The 18,771-nt window shown below is 40.7% G+C and overlaps 1 non-coding gene across 1 annotated transcript; it reads left to right on the top strand.

Annotated features, from left to right (window-relative positions):
- Window positions 1-7,996: 7,996 nt before the first annotated feature.
- On the top strand, window positions 7,997-8,104 carry LOC130977323 (small nucleolar RNA R71). The gene has a single exon (XR_009085020.1). It is a non-coding gene; the product is annotated as a small nucleolar RNA R71 (small nucleolar RNA).
- Window positions 8,105-18,771: the final 10,667 nt, after the last annotated feature.

Below are 18,771 nucleotides of genomic sequence, written 5' to 3'. Positions count from 1 at the left end.
TCCTACAAAACAAGTTGTAAAAGTAATCCCTGAAAGAGACCTGACAAAAGGTCCAAGAAAGAAGATTACAAAAACAACTTAGAAGAGATCGACCAAACGAAGTCGGTCTCCTACAAAGACAAGTTTTAAAAGTAGTCCCTGAAAGAGACCTGACAAAAGGTCCAAGAAAGAGGATTACAAAAACAACTTAGAAGAGATCGACCTAACGAAGTCGGTCTCCTACAAAGACAAGTTGTAAAAGTAATCCCTGAAAGAGACCTGACAAAAGGTCCAAGAAAGAGGATTACAAAAACAACTTAGAAGAGATCGACCTAACGAAGTTGGTCTCCTACAAAGACAAGTTGTAAAAGTAATCCCTGAAAGAGACCTGACAAAAGGTCCAAGAAAGAGGATTACAAAAACAACTTAAAAGAGATCGACCTAACGAAGTCGGTCTCCTACAAAGACAAGTTGTAGAAGTAATCCCTAAAAGAGACCTGACAAAAGGTCCAAGAAAGAGGATTACAAAAACAACTTAGAAGAGATCGACCTAACAAAGTCGGTCTCCTACAAAGACAAGTTGTAAAAGTAATCCCTGAAAGAGACCTGACAAAAGGTCCAAGAAAGAGGATTACAAAAATAACTTAGCAGAAATCGACCTAATAAAGTTGGTCTCCTACAAAACAAGTTGTAAAAGCAATCCCTTAAAAAGACTTGACAAAGGCCCAAAAAAGAGGATTACAAAAATAACTTAGAAGGAGACCAACATAAAGAAATCGGTTATAAGGCGCTAAAAAGCAAGGAAACCAAAAAACAAGTCGCGACCTCAAAAGGATCCAAGCTACAAACAAAAGTATGAAAGCATAGTATGATAAAGCTTCAAAGAGGCCACCGAAATCAACCTCAGAGAAACCATTTTGTTTTCAAAATAAAGTTGCCAAAAAAAGCAACTAGAGTATCAACAGTCAATAAAATATCATTCACAAAAAACAAGTTCAAAAGCCCACAAATCGGGCTATTTACACAAATATTCAAAAAAAAAGATCAGCTAAGATCGGGAGCCTTCCCGGTAGCATTAGTACGGGGAGAAGGAGGACGAGTCTGAAGGGGCACAACATCTACAGTTCCATCATCCCGGTTCAGAATCTGGCAATCCGGATCAGACGTAACGGGAGGAACCGAGGAAGTCGACACTTTAAGAGAAGGCACTGGGGGAGGATCAGCCTCATCATCATCTTGGTCATCAGGGACAATCTTACCATCCCTCACAACATTGTCCAGGCTGATGAGAGTCAAATCGGCATCAGGAGCAATAATTCGGAACTGCTCCATCAGGTTCTCGGAGGCGGCAGTTACATTACCCACAAGGTGACCCTGAAGCTCGCCATAATTGGCCCGAGCAATTTCCAACTCATCCCGGAGGCGCATTAAATCCCTATAAGCTGAGACATAGCTATCCTTATGCTTCAGGGCCATGTCCTCAGCCAACTTCAAAGAAACAGCCAGGGCAATAGAGCTGGCCTTCTCACCTTCCAGCTCCTTCTCCACCTTCGCCAACTTCACCTCCAACTCCTCCTTCAGACTCTTGATTCGATCAAATTCTGACTTGGCCTCCTCCATGAAGGATTTTGTGGCATGAATCGGAATCCCCTGAACTGTTCAGAAAATAGCCGCACCTATATGAGCCATCTTCACACTACTTTTGGTGATAAAATCCAGATGCTGAAGAAGAGACACGTCGTCCATGGAAAGCCCCACTGGTGCACGAAATTGTGATCACTACAACTCAAATAATCCCTAGTAATGGCTCCAAAGACTTGGTGCTCAATACCATGGCATAAACAGAACTTCGCACAACTAACCAGCAAGTGCACTGGGTCGTCCAAGTAATAAACCTTACGCGAGTAAGGGTCGATCCCACGGAGATTGTTGGTATGAAGCAAGCTATGGTCACCTTGTAAATCTTAGTCAGGCAGACTCAAATGGGTATAGATGATGAATAAAACATAAAGATAAAGATAGAGATACTTATGTATATCATTGGTGAGAGCTTCAGATAAGCGTATGAAGATGCTGTCCCTTCCGTCTCTCTGCTTTCCTACTGTCTTCATCCAATCCTTCTTACTCCTTTCCATGGCAAGCTTATGCAAGGGTTTCACCGTTGTCGGTGGCTACCTCCCATCCTCTCAGTGGAAATGTTCAACGCACCCTGTCACGGCACGGCTATCCATCTGTCGGTTCTCGATCAGGCCGGAATAGAATCCAGTGATTCTTTTGCGTCTGTCACTAACGCCCCGCCCTCAGGAGTTTGAAGCACGTCACAGTCATTCAATCATTGAATCCTACTCAGAATACCACAGACAAGGTTAGACCTTCCGAATTCTCTTGAATGCCGCCATCAGTTCTTGCCTATACCACGAAGACTCTGATCTCACGGAATGGCTGGCTCGTTTGTCAGGCAAGCACTCGGTTGTCAGGCGATCAACCATGCATCGTGTATCAGGAATCCAAGAGATAAACATTAGAGCCTTGTTTGCTTGTAGAACAGAAGTTGTTGTCAATCACTTGTTCATAAGTGAGAATGATGATGAGCGTCACATAATCATCACATTCATCAAGTTCTTGAATGCGAATGAGTATCTTGGAATAAGAACAAGCGGAATTGAATAGAAGAACAATAGTAATTGCATTAATACTCGAGGTACAGCAGAGCTCCACACCTTAATCTATGGTGTGTAGAAACTCCACCGTTGAAAATACATAAGAACAAGGTCTAGGCATGGCCGTGAGGCCAGCCCCCAAATGATCTAAGAACTAGATGTCCGAAGATGAAAATACAATAGTAAAAGGTCCTATATATAGAGAACTAGTAGCCTAGGGTGTACAGAGATGAGTAAATGACATAAAAATCCACTTCCGGGCCCACTTGGTGTGTGCTTGGGCTGAGCAATGAAGCATTTTCGTGTAGAGACTCTTCTTGGAGTTAAACGCCAGCTTTTATGCCAGTTTGGGCGTTTAACTCCCATTTTGGTGCCAGTTCCGGCGTTTAACGCTGGAAATTCTGAAGGTGATTTTGAACGCCAGTTTGGGCCATCAAATCTTAGGCAAAGTATAGACTATCATATATTGTTGGAAAGCCCAGGATGTCTACTTTCCAACGCCATTGAGAGCGCGCCAATTGAGCTTCTGTAGCTCCAGAAAATCCACTTCGAGTGCAGGGAGGTCAGAATCCAACAGCATCTGCAGTCCTTTTCAGTCTCTGAATCAGATTTTTGCTCAGGTCCCTCAATTTCAGCCAGAAAATACCTGAAATCACAGAAAAACACACAAACTCATAGTAAAGTCCAGAAAAGTGAATTTTAACTAAAAACTAATAAAAATATACTAAGAACTCAACTAAAACTGCTAAAAACATACTAAAAACAATGCCAAAAAGCGTACAAATTATCCGCTCATCACAACACCAAACTTAAATTGTTGCTTGTCCTCAAGCAACTGAAAATCAAATAAGATAAAAAGAAGAGAATATGCAATGAACTCCAAAAACATCTATGAAGATCAGTATTAATTAGATGAGCGGGGCTTTTAGCTTTTTGCCTCTGAATAGTTTTGGCATCTCACTTTATCCTTTGAAATTCAGAATGATTGGCTTCTTTAGGAACTCAAAGTCCAGATAGTGTTATTGATTCTCCTAGTTAAGTATGATGATTCTTGAACACAGCTACTTTATGAGTCTTGGCCGTGGCCCAAAGCACTATGTCTTCCAGTATTACCACCGGATACATACATGCCACAAACACATAATTGGGTGAACCTTTTCATATTGTGACTCAGCTTTGCTAGAGTCCTCAATTAGAGGTGTCCAGGGTTCTTAAGCACACTCTTTTTGCCTTGGATCACATATTTATTTCTTTCTTTTTCTTTCTTTTTCTTTTTCTTTCTCATTTTTTTTTCGCCTTTTTTTTTGTATTCACTGCTTTTTCTTGCTTCAAGAATCATTTTTATGATTTTTCAGATCCTCAGTAACATGTCTCCTTTTTCATCATTCTTTCAAGAGCCAACATTCATGAACCACAAATTCAAAAGACATATGCACTGTTTAAGTATACATTCAGAAAACAAAAGTGTTGCCACCATATAAAAATAATTAAACTGTTATAAAATTCAAAATTCATGCAATTCTTCTCCTTTTCAATTAAGAACATTGTTTATTTAAGAAAGGTGATGGATTCATAGGACATTCATAACTTTAAGGCATAGACACTAATGATCACAAGACACAAACATAGATAAACATAAAGCATAATTTTCGAAAAACAGAAGAATAAAGAACAAGGAGATTAAAGAACGGGTCCACCTTAGTGATGGCGGCTTGTTCTTCCTCTTGAAGGTCTTATGGAGTGCTTGAGCTCCTCAATGTCTCTTCCTTGTCTTTGTTGCTCCTCTCTCATGATTCTTTGATCTTCTCTAATTTCATGGAGGAGGATGGAATGTTCTTGGTGCTCCACCCTTAGTTGTCCCATGTTGGAACTCAATTCTCCTAGGGAGGTGTTCAGTTGCTCCCAATAGTCTTGTGGAGGAAAGTGCATCCCTTGAGGCATCTCAGGGATCTCATGATGAGAGGGGTCTCTTGTTTGCTCCATCCTTTTCTTAGTGATGGGCTTGTCCTCATCAATGAGGATGTCTCCTTCTATGTCCACTCCAACTGAATAACAGAGGTGACAAATGAGGTGAGGAAAGGCTAACCTTGCCAAGGTGGATGACTTGTCCGCCACCTTATAGAGTTCTTGGGCTATAACCTCATGAACTTCCACTTCTTCTCCAATCATGATGCTATGGATCATGATGGCCCGGTCTAGAGTAACTTCGGACCGGTTGCTAGTGGGAATGATTGAGCGTTGGATAAACTCCAACCATCCTCTAGCCACGGGCTTGAGGTCATGCCTTCTTAATTGAACCGGCTTCCCTCTTGAATCTCTCTTCCATTGGGCGCCCTCTTCACAAATGTCAGTGAGGACTTGGTCCAACCTTTGATCAAAGTTGACCCTTCTAGTGTAAGGATGTTCATCTCCTTGCATCATAGGCAAGTTGAATGCCAACCTTACATTTTCCGGACTAAAATCCAAGTATTTCCCCCGAACCATAGTAAGCCAATTCTTTGGATCCGGGTTCACACTTTGATCATGGTTCTTGGTGATCCATGCATTGGCATAGAACTCTTGAACCATTAAGATTCCAACTTGTTGAATGGGGTTGGTAAGAACTTCCCAACCTCTTCTTCGGATCTCATGTCGGATCTCCGGATATTCACTCTTTTTGAGTGAAAAAGGGACCTCGGGGATCACCTTCTTCAAGGCCACAACTTCATAGAAGTGGTCTTGATGCACCCTTGAGATGAATCTCTCTATCTCTCATGACTCGGAGGTGGAAGCTTTTGCCTTCCCTTTCCTCTTTCTAGAGGTTTCTCCGGCCTTGGATGCCATAAATGGTTATGGAAAAACAAAAAGCAATGCTTTTACCACACCAAACTTAAAAGGTTTGCTCGTCCTCGAGCAAAAGAAGAAAGAAGAGAGTAGAAGAAGAAGAAATGAGGAAGAAGGGAATGGCTTTGTGTTCGGCCAAAGAGGGGGAGAAGTGGTGTTTAGGTTGTGTGAAAATGAAGGGGTGAAGAAGGGTTTATATAGGAGAGGAGGGCTCATGGTTCGGTCATGTATGGGTGGGTTTGGGAGAGAAAGTGGTTTGAATTTGAAGGGTGAGGTAGGTGGGGTTTTATGAAGGATGGATGTGAGTGGTGAAGAGAAAGATGGGATTTGATAGGTGAAGGGTTTTTGGGGAAGAGGTATTGAGGTGATTGGGGAATGGGTGAAGAAGAGAGAGAGTGGTGGGGTTGGTAGGAATCCTGTGGGGTCCACAGATCCTGTGGTGTCAAGGAAAAGTCATCCCTGCACCAAATGGCATGCAAAATCACGTTTTGAGCCAATTCTGGCGTTAAACGCCGGGCTGGTGCCCATTTCTGGCGTTTAACGCCAGTCTGGTGCCCCTTTCTGGCGTTAAACGCCCAGAATGGTGCCAGACTGGGCGTTAAACGCCCATCTGCTAGCCTTACTGGCGTTTAAACGCCAGTAGGTTCTTCCTCCAGGGTGTGCTATTTTTCTTCCTGTTTTTCATTCTGTTTTTGCTTTTTCAATTGATTTTGTGACTTCTCATGATCATCAACCTACAAAATAAAATAAAATAACAAAAGAAAATAGATAAAATATAACATTGGGTTGCCTCCCAACAAGCGCTTCTTAATGTCAGTAGCTTGACAGAGGGCTCTCATGGAGCCTCACAGATACTCAGAGCAATGTTGGAACCTCCCAACACCAAACTTAGAGTTTGAATGTGGGGGTTCAACACCAAACTTAGAGTTTGGTTGAGGCCTCCCAACACCAAACTTAGAGTTTGACTGTGGGGGCTCTTTTTGACTCTGATTTGAGAGAAGCTCTTCATGCTTCCTCTCCATGGTGACAGAGGGATATCCTTGAGCCTTAAACACAAAGGCTTCTTCATTCACTTGAATGATCAGTTCACCTCCATCAATATCAATCACAGCCTTTGCTGTGGTTAGGAAGGGTCTGCCAAGGATGATGGATTCATCCATGCATTTCCCAGTCTCTAGGACTATGAAATCAGTAGGGATGTAATGGTCTTCAATCTTCACCAAAACATCCTCTACAAGTCCATGAGCTTGTTTTCTTGAGTTGTCTGCCATCTCTAGTGAGATTCTTGCAGCTTGCACCTCAAAGATCCCTAGCTTCTCCATTACAGAGAGAGGCATGAGGTTTACACTTGACCCTAAGTCACACAGAGCCTTCTTGAAGGTCATGGTGCCTATGGTACAAGGTATGGAAAACTTCCCAGGATCTTGTCTCTTTTGAGGTAATTTCTGCCTAGACAAGTCATCCAGTTCTTTGGTGAGCAAAGGGGGTTCATCCTCCCAAGTCTCATTTCCAAATAACTTGTCATTTAGCTTCATGATTGCTCCAAGGTATTTAGCAACTTGCTCTTCAGTGACATACTCATCCTCTTCAGAGGAAGAATACTCATCAGAGCTTATGAAAGGCAGAAGTAAGTCCAATGGAATCTATATGGTCTCATTTTGAGCCTCAGATTCCCATGGTTCCTCATTGGGGAACTCAGTGGAGGTCAGTGCACGCCCATTGAGGTCTTCCTCAGTGGCGTTCACTTCCTCTCCTTCCTCTCCAAATTCGGCCATGTTGATGGCCTTGCACTCTCCTTTTGGATTTTCTTCTGTATTGCTTGGAAGAGTACTTGGAGGGAGTTCAGTAACTTTCTTGCTCAGCTGTCCCACTTGTGCCTCCAAATTCCTAATGGAGGACCTTGTTTCAGTCATGAAACTTTGAGTGGTCTTGATTAGATCAGAGACCATGGTTGCTAAGTCAGAGGGGTTCTGCTTAGAATTCTCTATCTGTTGCTGAGAAGATGATGGAAAAGGCTTGCCATTGCTAAACCTGTTTCTTCCACCATTATTGTTGTTGAAACCTTGTTGAGGTCTCTCTTGATTCTTCCATGAGAAATTTGGATGATTTCTCCATGAAGAATTATAGGTGTTTCCATAGGGTTCTCCTAGGTAATTCACCTCTTCCATTGAAGGGTTCTCAGGATCATAAGCTTCTTCTTCAGATGAAGCATCCTTAGTACTGCTTGGTGCATTTTGCATTCCAAACAGACTTTGAGAAATCAAATTGACTTGTTGAGTCAATATCTTGTTCTGAGCCAGAATGGCATTCAGAGTATCAATCTCAAGAACTCCTTTCTTCTGATTAGTCCCATTGTTCACAGGATTCCTTTCAGAAGTGTACATGAATTAGTTATTTGCAACCATTTCAATTAGCTCTTGAGCTTCTGTAGGCGTCTTCTTCAGATGAAGAGATCCTCTAGCAGAGCTATCCAAAGACATCTTGGATAGTTCAGAGAGACCATCATAGAAAATACCTATGATGCTCCATTCAGAAAGCATGTCAGAAGGACATTTTCTGATCAATTGTTTGTATCTTTCCCAAGCTTCATAGAGGGATTCTCCATCCTTTTGTCTGAAGGTTTGGACTTCCACTCTAAGCTTACTCAATTTTTGAGGTGGAAAGAACTTTGCCAAGAAGGCATTGACTAGCTTTTCCCATGAGTCCAGGCTTTCTTTAGGTTGTAAGTCCAACCATATCCTAGCTCTGTCTCTTACAGCAAAAGGGAATAGCATAAGTCTGTAGACCTCAGGGTCAACCCCATTAGTCTTGACAGTGTCACAGATTTGCAAGAATTCAGCTAAGAACTGATGAGGATCTTCCAATGGAAGTCCATGGAACTTGCAATTCTGTTGCATTAGAGAAACTAATTGAGGCTTAAGCTCAAAGTTGTTTGCTCTAATGGCAGGGATAGAGATGCTTCTCCCATAGAAGTCGGGAGTAGGTGCAGTAAAGTCACCCAGCACCTTCCTTGCATTGTTGGCATTGTTGTTGTTTTCGGCTGCCATGTCTTCTTCTTTGAAGATTTCTGTTAGGTCCTCTGTAGAGAGTTGTGCCTTAGCTTCTCTTAGCTTTCGCTTCAAGGTCCTTTCAGGTTCAGGGTCAGCTTCAACAAGAATGCCTTTGTCTTTGTTCCTGCTCATATGAAAGAGAAGAGAACAAGAAAATATGGAATCCTCTATGTCACAGTATAGAGATTCCTTGAGGTGTCAGAGAAGAAAAAAATTAGAAGGAAGAGGTAGAAGAATTCGAACTTAGTCAGATAGAGTTCGAATTGTGCATTGAGGAGGAGTGGTACTCCATAAATAGAAGGATGTGAGAAGAGGGGAAGAGATTTTTTCGAAAATTAATTAAAAACATTTTAAAAACATTTTGAAAAACTTTAATTTGATTTTCGAAAATCAAGAGTGAGAAAGAGATCAAGTAATTTTTGAAAAAGATTTTGAAATTAGAAATAAAAAAGATGTGATTAAAAACTTGTTTTGAAAAAGATATGATTGAAAAATTATGGTTTTAAAGAGATATGATTGAAAAGATATAATTTGAAAACAATTTTAAAAAGATTTGATTTTTAAAAAAAAATTAATGAGTTGCCTAACAAGAAAAGATATGATTCAAACATTAAACCTTTCTCAACAGAAAAGGCAACATACTTGAAATGTTGAATCAAATCATTAATTGATAGCAAGTATCTTTGAAAAAGGAAAGAAATTGATTTTGAAAACATTTGATTGAAAAGATATGATTTGAAAAAGATTTGATTTTGAAAAACTTTGAAAACTTGGAAAAAAATTGATTTGAAAACAAAATCCTCCCTCTTGTGCCATCCTGGCGTTAAACGCCCATAATGGTGCACATTCTGGCGTTTAACGCCCAATGCACTACCTTTTTGGGCGTTAAACGCCCAACCAGGCACCCTGGCTGGCGTTTAAACGCCAGTCTTTCCTTCTTCACTGGGCGTTTTGAACGCCCAGCTTTTTCTCGATCAGGCCGGAATAGAATCCAGTGATTCTTTTGCGTCTGTCACTAACGCCCCGCCCTCAGGAGTTTGAAGCACGTCACAGTCATTCAATCATTGAATCCTACTCAGAATACCACAGACAAGGTTAGACCTTCCGGATTCTCTTGAATGCCGCCATCAGTTCTTGCCTATACCACGAAGACTCTGATCTCACGGAATGGCTGGCTCGTTTGTCAGGCGAGCACTCGGTTGTCAGGCGATCAACCATGCATCGTGTATCAGGAATCCAAGAGATAAACATTAGAGCCTCGTTTGCTTGTAGAACAGAAGTGGTTGTCAATCACTTGTTCATAAGTGAGAATGATGATGAGCGTCACATAATCATCACATTCATCAAGTTCTTGAGTGCGAATGAGTATCTTGGAATAAGAACAAGCGGAATTGAATAGAAGAACAATAGTAATTGCATTAATACTCGAGGTACAGCAGAGCTCCACACCTTAATCTATGGTGTGTAGAAACTCCACCGTTGAAAATACATAAGAACAAGGTCTAGACATGGCCGTGAGGCCAGCCCCCAAATGATCTAAGAACTAGATGTCCGAAGATGAAAATACAATAGTAAAAGGTCCTATATATAGAGAACTAGTAGCCTAGGGTGTACAGAGATGAGTAAATGACATAAAAATCCACTTCCGGGCCCACTTGGTGTGTGCTTGGGCTGAGCAATGAAGCATTTTCGTGTAGAGACTCTTCTTGGAGTTAAACGCCAGCTTTTATGCCAGTTTGGGCGTTTAACTCCCATTTTGGTGCCAGTTCCGGCGTTTAACGCTGGAAATTCTGAAGGTGATTTTGAACGCCGGTTTGGGCCATCAAATCTTGGGCAAAGTATGGACTATCATATATTGTTGGAAATCCCAGGATGTCTACTTTCCAACGCCGTTGAGAGCGCGCCAATTGGGCTTTTGTAGCTCCAGAAAATCCACTTCGAGTGCAGGGAGGTCAGAATCCAACAGCATTTGTAATCCTTTTCAGTCTCTGAATCAGATTTTTGCTCAGGTCCCTCAATTTCAGCCAGAAAATACCTGAAATCACAGAAAAACACACAAACTCATAGTAAAGTCCAGAAAAGTGAATTTTAACTAAAAACTAATAAAAATATACTAAGAACTCAACTAAAACTGCTAAAAACATACTAAAAACAATGCCAAAAAGCGTACAAATTATCCGCTCATCACCCACCATAGGGGGCAATTTGCTGGTCAACAAACTCGATAGCATCAAAGTCCGGGGCATCCAGGTTGAAGGGCTCGGATGTCTTTTGCTTTTTTAAGGGAGGGACACCAGAAGCAACGGCAGAAGTCTGAGGAGGATCGACCTGATGAAACTGAGGAGTAGGAATTACTTTCCTCGGCCCAAGGGAACTCGGCACAGGAGGCTTTACCGGGATCTGTGAAGATCCCTCGCCGGCCACCTTGGCCGAGATGTTCCGAGCAGCAGTCGCCTTCTTTGCTCTTTTAAAGGCCTTCATAGAGTCACTATTCTTTGACATCTCTACAAACACAAAAACAGCCACGACAAAGAGTTACAAAAAGAGGAAGAAAAAGGAAACAAGTATAGAAACAAGTCAGACAAATAGACAAACAAATACCCAAAGCAGTCCGAACCAAGGACGGATCATTCAAAAATCTTTTTGTATCAAGATGGGGTGGTTTCCCCCAGAGATCCTCAAGAACAACTACAAAAGCGTGTTCGACATCATCAAGCATCTCCCAAGTGTAGCGAGACACTCTTACATCCTTCTGCCACTCTAGAGGGAAGGAGGGCTCATCATTTTTATCAAGAAAAAAGGGGCGGGCCCCCTCAACAGCTCGAACTTTAAAGAAGTAGTTCTTGAAGTCCTTAAAGGACTCATCATACATCGCAAAAACTTTATGGCCCTGGGCGGACCGGAAAGAAACCCAAGAAGCTTTCTTTTTTGAAGAACCACCAGGCTTGGCGGAAACAAACAAGTAAAAAAAAAGAGTCTGGGAAGGTGTTACATCTAGTTCACGGCAGAGAAGTTGGAAAATTTTAATGAAACCCCAGGAATTAGGGTGAAGCTGTGATGGAGCAATATTACACGACCACAACAGGTCGGTCTCAAAAGCAGAAAAAGGAAAAGTAACATTCAACTGGCTGAAGAAGTATTCATAGGCATAGAAGAAGGGACGCTCCCTCTCAATGGAAGTCGGAAAACAAACTCTCTCATCAGAATCAGGAGCAACAAGCTCGTAATCCTCCTCACGAGCATTGTTACCACAAATCCTATGGCGTTTCCTCAGCTCTGTGCAAAATTCAGCATCCACGACAGAAACACACAACAAAACAAGGGAGTCCAGCCAATCGGACATCCCCTCGGGAACTCTGGAAGACATCTCTACAATGTTATTGCGAGAAGACATGAGGCCAACTAATCCTACAAGGAAGAAAAGAAGATAGGGGTTACTACAAACATCTCGGACAAAGGGAGAAAACAACTCGGTCAATACTTCTCAAACGAGGAAACAACGAAAAGGAAAACCCCAAGACTCAAACCAAAGTCTTGGGGCATCCTTTGGAGGCAGTAACAAAGCAAGGTTTCCAGAAATACTCTACAGCTTGCTGATGGTGTTTTTGTGGAAAAACAAATTTCCAAACACATAGATCTAACCGGTAAGTATACCGGGTCGCATCAAGTAGTAAAACTCACGGGAGTGAGGTCGATCCCACAGGGATTGATGGATCAAGCAATTTTAGTGGGTGATTAGTTTAGTCAAGCTAACATTTAGAGAATTGTGTGAAATTGTAGCCAACAGAAAGTAAATGACAATGAATTTAAAGTTGCAGAATGTAAATTGGCAAGTAACTTAAAGGGCAAGAAATGTAAATTGCAAGAATCTTAAATGACAAGAAATATAAAATGCATTAAATGTAAAGGGGAGTGGGTGCTGGAAATTAAAGAGAGCAATAGATCAAAGCTTAGAGAAACTTGCAGAAAAAGTAAATCAGATCATGAACAGAAATGTAAAATGCAGAGCACTTGCAGAAGAATTAAATTGCTTGAAAGTAAATTGAATTCAGTGAGAACAGAAAGCAATGAGAACCAAAGATCAAAATCAAGCTCAATGTAAATTAAATTGTAAACTTGCAGCAAAGGAACTTGTAGTAAAGGAGAAATTAAAATTGTAGAAGAAGAAAACAGAGAGAATTCTCAAGGTGAGATTGAAACAGAATTCCTTCAATGCTCAACCCAAGATTCAAAATAGAAATGAAATTAAAGAGAGAGTTTTCTAATCCTAATGCTCCCTAGTGGAGCTCGCCTCCCTTAATAAAATGAAACAGATGCCTATTTATAGGCATTTTTACAAAATGAAAATGAAATTCAAAACAAATTACAACTAAAATGAAATTTCTATTCTAACTATCTCTTGTGCCTTTGAGTGGTGTCAATTGGGCCCTTGCTCTTGATGGAATTGGGTTGACAAAAGCCTCTGTTGATTGCTCTTGGAGTTGGAGAGAAACCCATTGTGAACCGGGCCATGAATCATAAAAGCTTGAGTAAAAGTTTGAGGCAAACTTTTTATACCAGCTGCCCTCATTTGCTGCTACCAACGTTTGGGCTAAAGTTTGGGGTCAAACTTTTAGCCAAACGTTGGGCCTTCTTGCATGCATGTTGGGGTACTACTTTGTCTGCTTGTCAACGTTGCAATTTTCATGCCCACTATAGACTATTATATATGGTTAGAAAGCTCTGAATGTCAGCTTTCTAACCCAATTGGAATCACCTTAATTGGACATCTACAACTCAAGTTATGCTCATTTGAAGAGGACAAGGTCGCTGGCTTTGGTGTGCAGCGTTTGAGATAAAGTTTGCCTCAAACGTGGTAGAAAACGCCAATTCTGGAGGCTCAAACGTATTGTCCACCCCATACTATTATATATTGTTGGAAAGCCCTGAATGTCTACTTTCCAATGCCGTTAGAAGCGCATCATTTGGAGCTCTACAGCTCGAGTTATACTCCGTCGAAGGTGCAGAGGTCAGTTGGCCTCACTGCAGGCCAGGTTGCCACCATGTTCGTTTATGCACATTGCGGGGCAGTTTTCTCCCTCAATTTTAGTGTCCACCATGCAGTGCCATATATGCTTGGAAAGCTCTCGATTCCTACTTCCCATTGCTTTTTGAATCACCTTATTTGGAGCTCTGTAGCTCAAGTTATTCTTGTTGGAAGTATACCCCTTTAGGCTGTTGTGGTGTGTGGCGCCAACGTTTGCCAAAAAGTTTGAGGCAAACGTTGGCGCAAGCTTTTTCCTCCAGGGTGTTTTTTTTGTGATGCCAACGTTTGCCAAAAAGCTTGAGGCAAACGTTGGCGCAAGCTTTTGCTCCAGGGTGTAGTCAAGCTCCTCCAAAAGTTTGAGCTAAAGTTTGAGGCAAACTTTAGCTCAAGCTTTTTGTCCTCTCTTGCTCTTTGTTTTGAGCCACGCTTTTCTTCCTTTGGGCCACGCTTTTCTTCCTTGATTTGGTCATGGGTCACGCTTTTAGAAGCGTGGCCTAAGCCTCCAAAGTGTGCTCCAACTTCAAAGTGTGCCCAAAATTCCTCTTTTCTTCTTTTTAGCTTATTTTGTGCTCTTTTTGCTTCTTTTTCTTCTTATTTCCTACAAAGTTTATCAAATCAAAAGATCAAAGAAATGTACCATTTAAGCACCAAAGAATGCAATATTTAAGCACTAATCATAAATTTCTTGTATGAAAAAGCATAGAAAAACATGACATGGTGACATGTCATCACTTGCATCCCAGCATTTCTCAAAAAAGAATTCAAAACAGCAAACACTTTTCATCAAAAACAGAAGAAAGTCATCACAGCAAAAAACACGCCAAGCAGAGACCATCAAAGATGCAACCTATTTTAAGAGCAGACAAAACTAACCTTCAAATAAACGAGGAACAGACACGGACAAGCAGTATCAAGAACAGAAACAACAAAAACATGCAAAACCCTAAAGGCACCGGGCAAAAGCAAAAAGGATCATGCAAAAGATAGAGAAACTCTCAGAAAGCACATTTCAACAAATCTAGGGCTCAAGGAAAACAGAAAGATCCAAAATTTTTCAAAAAGAGAGGATTAAAACCAAAACCTCATCACAAAACCAAAATCAAAGAGAAAGCATGAAAGGGGACTAACCTGGAGACAGAAAAAACTTTGAAAAAGGGCAGAAACAAAAGTTGCCTAGGAAATCGCCGAGCGACGCCACTAATGCCAGGAAGCAGAAGCGCAAGCGAAAGACAGAGAGCAAAAAGAGAAGAGGAAAAAGTTACGAAGAGGTTACAAGGAAAATAAAAGGAGAGAAACCGTTTTCTGGGTTTTTCAAAATCAAAAGTAAAGAGCCCAGGGGAAACGGGGCAATTAATGTTCAAATTAAAGAAGGCATTAAACCCTCGCACGTTCCCAAAAAAGCTCCGATAGAAAAATGCGCGCTTTTTAGAGGAAACGTTCTACATTCAAAAGCTGCTACAAAGGAATCGACAAAATGCTCGAGCTTGGCTTCACCAAAAAAGGACCGAAGTCAAGGACTCGACCTCAAAAAGAAGACCGAGCTCAAGCAGGGGCACTGTTCATACCCTGGGTCGAGCCGTCCGACCCGGGATGTTCGATAGACAAAGCGACCGACCTCTTCAAGTCAGGACAACCCGACCTCTTCCCAAGGAGCTCGGTCAAGTCCCCAGAAAGCCCAAAGAAAGGCCCAGATAGAGGAACACGCCCCAAATCCTAAGGCGGCCCAAGCCTACAGAGAGAAGGGCGGTTCCCTTAAAGATAAAGATGACCTCACTTAGAGATAAGATAAAGATAAGATAAGATAACTAACTTATCTTATCCACAGAAGGCCACATCTCACTATTATAAATACATTAGAGCGCCCAGGTATAACTCATACTCTAATTCTACTCAATACCTGTTTAATACCCTTGCTAACTTAAGCATCGGAGTCCCTTGCAGGTACCCCTCACCCTCCGGGGACGAAGGATCAGCAGTACTTTTAGTTCCACAAGTCAGACACACCAGCTCCGGCGGCTACATACCTGCCAGATGCATCGGCTCCGACCAACACAGAAGATCTCGACCGAGATCGACCTATAGTTTCAGGTAACCCTCAGAACAACCAGTATCGGAGGTAGACTCTTCTCAAAAGCTCAAGCCAAAAATCTTCAAATCCTAATTTATGAATGTTCAAGTCAAAACCTAGGGGAGGAGTAAAATTAGATCTAAAAACTTGAAATTATGCGGAATGAACTTGTTGTCTTTGTCTCTGCATGTTCCCTGGTTCTAATCTGTGTTTCTGGGCCAAAAACTGGGTTGAAATGCAGCCCAGAAACTATGCCAGCGACTTCTGTAATTCTGCAGATCGCGCACGTCACGCGGCCGCGTCGTCTACGCGTTCGCGTCACTCGGCGTTTTTCGTACCACGCATGCGTGTCGTCCACGCATTCGCGTCGTTCGTGAAGCTTCCAATCCGCGCGGTCGCGTCAGGCACGTGAGCGCATCACTTTGATTTCTTCCATTTCGCATGGTCGTGTGAGCCATGCGACCGCGTGACATCTCGCTGGTCATCTCCTCAATTCCTTGTGTTCCTTTCACTTTTGCATGCTTCCTCTTCATTCCTTACGCCATTCCTGCCCTATGAAGCCTGAAACACTTAACACATAGATCAGGGCATCGAATGGTACGAAGGAAAAGAAAAATATACAACTAAAAGGTCTTTAGGAAGCAAGTTTTCAATCATAGAATATTTTTAAGAAGGAATTGTAAATACATGCAAATCATATGAATAAGTGGGTGAAGACTTGATAAAACCACACAATTAAATACAATATGAATCATAAAATAGCGGTTTATCAACCTTCCCACACTGAAACATTAGCATGTCCTCATGCTAAATTGAAGGAGATAAATATGAATGAATAGGGACATGTAAGACTCATGCAATGCAATGCAACCTATATACATATGAATGCAGCTATATGATTTTGTCTATATGATTAAAAATAGATAAGTTCTCTAAGACAAAAAAATGAGTAGATTTCACTAATTCAAATCATATAATAAAAGCAGGTAAATTTGTAAGAAGATAGCTTGTGAAGGCAAGGAACACAGGATCGAGCATTGAACCCTTACTGTTAGTGCGTGTGCACTCTAATCATCTCTAGTATATGGGGTAATCACTCTACCCTTTTCTAATCATTCTTTCAAAAATTTTATTTTTCACCTAATCAATCAACAATTTTAAAGTGCCAATGCAAACATCATGAGGTCTTTTCATGGTTGTAATGGGGCTAAGGTAAGGGTGAGGGTACACATATGGCTAAGTGAGCTTATACATTGAATCTTTAATTAACCTAAGCTCTCACCTAACATACATATATTCTATATAATTTCAACATTCATCTTAGCTACCCAAAATCTCCTTTTCACATTCCATACTCATGTATCAATCATTATTTTAATTTTATTACATGTGCATTGATTATTAAACTTTGACTTATCATTGGGGTGATTTTGTCCCATTATTCACTAAAGTAAAGGAATTTTTTTTTTTGCTTATCAATACACATAGATTTGTAATCTTTCTTTTATGGTTTCACATGAGTAGGTACCCAAATTCCCTTTATTTTATCATGACATATTCTCCTATTACCCTTTATTCCCACAATTTTTCCATACTCAGTTAACACACAAATTCTATCTTAAGCTAACCAAAGATTCAATTGGGATTTTTCATTATTTTTCTGCTTAGGGCTAGTAATGTGGTAAAATATAGAATAAATGGGATTAAAAATGGCTCAAAGTGGTTAACAGAGGTAATTAAAAGGGTTGGCTTATTTTGGATACGTGAGCTAAACAAATAATGGCCTTAATCATATGCATGCACATAACACATTAACATTGGACATATAGGATAAAACAAAATTCAGATTACAATCGTAGAGAAGTAAACACACAAGAAAATAAAAATGTTTATGGTTAAATAGTGTTACCATATATTTAGGCTCAAAGTCTCACGGGTTGTGTGTTCTTTTAGCTCAAAAATCCTGTTCCAATTTCAACTTCAAACAAATTTAACATAAATATTTTGATTTAAATTAGTGAAATTTTCAAAAAATATATGGTCTTAAAAGAAACTTATTTTCTTTTCAATCATATAGAACATGCATGCAATTAACCTACTAATATGCAATCTATCCTATTCTAAAGAAAAAGAAATTGGTGTTAGGGGAAAAGAATTACCTCCGGAAGTCAGGTACTGACCGACCTCCTCACACTTAAGGTTTTGCACCGTTCTCGGTGCCATCTGTCAGGAACAAGGGTGGGCTGGTGGCAGTATCTCCACAGTCGAGACCGTCATGGCTCCCTGTGTTGGTAAAGAAAGTGGAGTCCGGAGTGCCTGGGTCCTCGTCAGGTCTGTGGTTTCCTGTGAGTAGCTCCTTGGGGTATTTGAAACGGCGGTGGTTGCGGTGCTCTCATAGCTTCGCTTTCTGATCTTGCCGGTCCAACCTCTCCAGTATTTGATGCAGTAGCTGACTAGTAGAAGGTGGAATGTCTGCAGCATGTTCTGCTGACTGGCTGCACTACAAGAAAAACACCCATTCAGGTACACTTGAAAAGTGTAGCCAAAAATGAAAAAAATGATGCCTTAGGCTACGGCTACGTTTTCTGGGCTACGGCTACGCTTTTTGGAGTGATTCCTATTCGACCGTTGCCTATTCTCAAAGGCTACGCTTTTCTGCACCAAGGGCTACGCTTTTGGCATTTAGGAATAGGGTACGCTTTTCAAGTGATGCTGTCTAGGACCAAAGGCTACGCTTTTCAGCTTCCATTTTTACCAGAATAGGCTACGCTTTTCAACGCTACTGCATCACTTGTACAGCGTAGCCACATTGTATACAATGGCTACTTTTTATAAGTGTAGCCTTAGGTCCCTCTTTTTTTTATACTATAACTACTGTATATAAGTGTAGCCTTAGGTCTCATATTTTTTTTATTTTCTATATATATATATATATATATATATATATATATATATATATATATATATATATATATTTTCTAATAATTATTAATACAACATAATAGTTAATAATATAATTACATATATAATAATTCTGCATTTTTATTTAAATGAGTTAAATATTATAAAATAAAAATAAATATATAATTATACTAAATAATGTCTTTAAATAATAAAAATTATCTCTAACCAAAATATATTTATAATAATAATCCAAAAAAAGGT

The sequence above is a fragment of the Arachis stenosperma genome, chromosome 4, assembly GCF_014773155.1.
Source record: "Arachis stenosperma cultivar V10309 chromosome 4, arast.V10309.gnm1.PFL2, whole genome shotgun sequence".
NCBI classification, from domain to species: Eukaryota; Viridiplantae; Streptophyta; class Magnoliopsida; order Fabales; family Fabaceae; genus Arachis; species Arachis stenosperma.
The sequence above is the reverse complement of the archived record's forward strand: the minus strand, read 5'-3'. Positions and strand labels throughout refer to the sequence as shown.